Source organism: Silene latifolia, chromosome Y (assembly GCF_048544455.1).
Source record: "Silene latifolia isolate original U9 population chromosome Y, ASM4854445v1, whole genome shotgun sequence".
Lineage (NCBI taxonomy): Eukaryota > Viridiplantae > Streptophyta > Magnoliopsida > Caryophyllales > Caryophyllaceae > Silene > Silene latifolia.
In genome coordinates this window covers 416,876,662-416,879,014 of record NC_133538.1, presented here as the reverse complement: position 1 = coordinate 416,879,014, position 2,353 = coordinate 416,876,662, and the positions used below count along the sequence as shown (strand labels likewise).

The 2,353-nt window shown below is 41.2% G+C and overlaps 1 non-coding gene across 1 annotated transcript; it reads right to left on the bottom strand.

Annotated features, from left to right (window-relative positions):
• Positions 1-595: 595 nt before the first annotated feature.
• On the bottom strand, positions 596-702 carry LOC141634771 (small nucleolar RNA R71). The gene has a single exon (XR_012539493.1). It is a non-coding gene; the product is annotated as a small nucleolar RNA R71 (small nucleolar RNA).
• Between the last annotated feature and the right edge of the window lie 1,651 nt (positions 703-2,353).

Below are 2,353 nucleotides of genomic sequence, written 5' to 3'. Positions count from 1 at the left end.
GTTTTCGAGTTGTTTGATATTTTGCATGTCTAGAAGGTCACAAGGTGATTTGTTACCTTTTGACCGTGAAATTGAAAGAACCTTGACGAACAATAGGAGATTTGCTAGGAGGAATTTGAGAGGTATTAGTGAAGTTGTTCAACCAACTATTGAGTTCATCAACCCTTTCACAATAGAAGGAGAGGTGAACCCATTACACAATACCCCACAAAATCAACCTACAATGCCTAAATTCTCGTCACATTCCGTACCCACCGAGAAGAACCTACCCAATGGTACTCCTACACCACAACATCTAACCGGAAATTTTATTGCCAAATCCGCCTTTATCCAATTAGTCGAAAGGACCCAATTTGGGGGGATGCCTAGTGAAGACCCTCATTCTCATATGGAAACCTTTTGCGACTATTGTGATGCAATCTCTCAAACCGGTGTGACTCAAGACCAAATTAGATGGGTCTTATTTCCTTTTTCTCTAATCGGCACCGCGAAACAATGGTTGAAGGGCCTTGACAAGGCCACTCTCGGAATAGATTTTTGGAAGAAGTTGGCTCTAGCTTTCTACAAAAAATTCTACCCACCGGAAAAGACTAACATGCTAAGAGCTCAAATTACGGGTTTTAAGCAAAGGGATGAAGAATCTTTGTATGAAGCTTGGGAGCGGTTCAAGGGAATTTGTCGCTCATGTTCTCACCATGGACTTAGCGAATGGTTCTTGGTACAACAATTTTGGAACGGTTTATATGAGGATTCAAGGAACATTCTCAACATGGGATCAAATTGAATGTTCACCGAAGTTGATGACAATCAAACATGGAACAAGATTGAGGAAATGGCGGTCCATAACTCACAATATAGTAGACCTCGCAAGGCTACTAGAGGAGGAAAGCATGAAGTGGACTCCGTTACTCAATTGGGTGTTCAACTTAGTGCTCATATTGACACGATCAATTTGAAGTTTGAACAAGCTATGGCTAGACTTGAAGAAGTCTCAAAATCACCAAAGCATCATGTTAATGCCATGACGGCATCTTCATCAATCCCAAGTGGGATATGTGAGAATTGTGGAACTTTGGGACATGACCAAAGTGAATGTAGGGGAACAAATGAACAAGTGAATGCTTTCCAAGCATACAAGAGTGGTACCCCTTATTCCAACTATTACAATGAAAACACCAAATTCCATCCAAATCTCTCATACAAAAGCCAAAATGTTCAAAACCCTCAAACAACATACACTCCACCACCCATGAGAAACCAAAATCAAAGACCCTTTTACAATCAAAACCAAGGTTACCCAAATCAAAATCCATACAATCACCAAAATGACCAAGGTTTTGATGTCCAAAAAGCGGTCCTCCAAATGCAAAAGAATCAACAAGAATTTTTCACTCAAATGCAAAAAGATAGCCAAGCAAAGGAAACCACCATCAACAACATCCTAGCTCACACCAAGATGTTGGAAACACAATTGACTCAACTAGCATCTTCAAGCTCACAAAGACAAAAGGGGCAATTACCACCTCAAAGTAATCCCCCAAGACATGAAACAGTTAGTGCCATTCACTTGAGAAGTGGTACAAGGTATGAAGCACCAAGGAAGCAAGTTGAGGATGAAGTTGTGGAAGCTAGTGATAAGGAAGAAATTGTGCAAAACTCCAAAGATGGAGAATCATCAAAAGAAGAAAGTTCAAAGAAAAATGAAGACAAGGTCAAGGAGAAGGAGCCCATTGTGATTAGACTTCCTTTTCCAAGTCGTCAAGCCAAGCCCAAATTTGATGATCAACTTGGAAAGTTCATGAAAATTGTGAAGAATTTGAAAGTCTCAATTCCTTTCACGGAATTAATAAATCACGTGCCGGCCTATGCGAAATACATGAAAGATATCCTCACAAAGAAGAAGTCAATCCGAAAACTTGAGACTATCGCCTTCACTAAGGTGAGTAGTGCAATACTTCAAGGTAGTTCACCTCCAAAACTAAAGGATCCGGGAAGCTTCTCAATACCGTGTACCATTGGCGACAGAACGATCAACAAAGCCTTATGTGATCTAGGGGCTAGTGTGAGTGTCATGCCGTACTCGGTGAGTAAAAGGTTGGGGATGGGAGAGCTTAAATGCACCAACATCACACTCCAAATGGCTGATAGATCGACGAAGACACCATTATGGATATGGGAAGATGTCCCCGTACGAATTGGGAAGTTTTTCATCCCGGTGGACTTTGTCATTGTTGATATGGAGGAAGATTCCAACATTCCAATCATTCTAGGAAGACCTTTCTTACACACCGCGGGTGCGGTGATTGATGTGAAACATGGTGAGCTCACTCTAGAAGTGGGAGATGAAAGCATA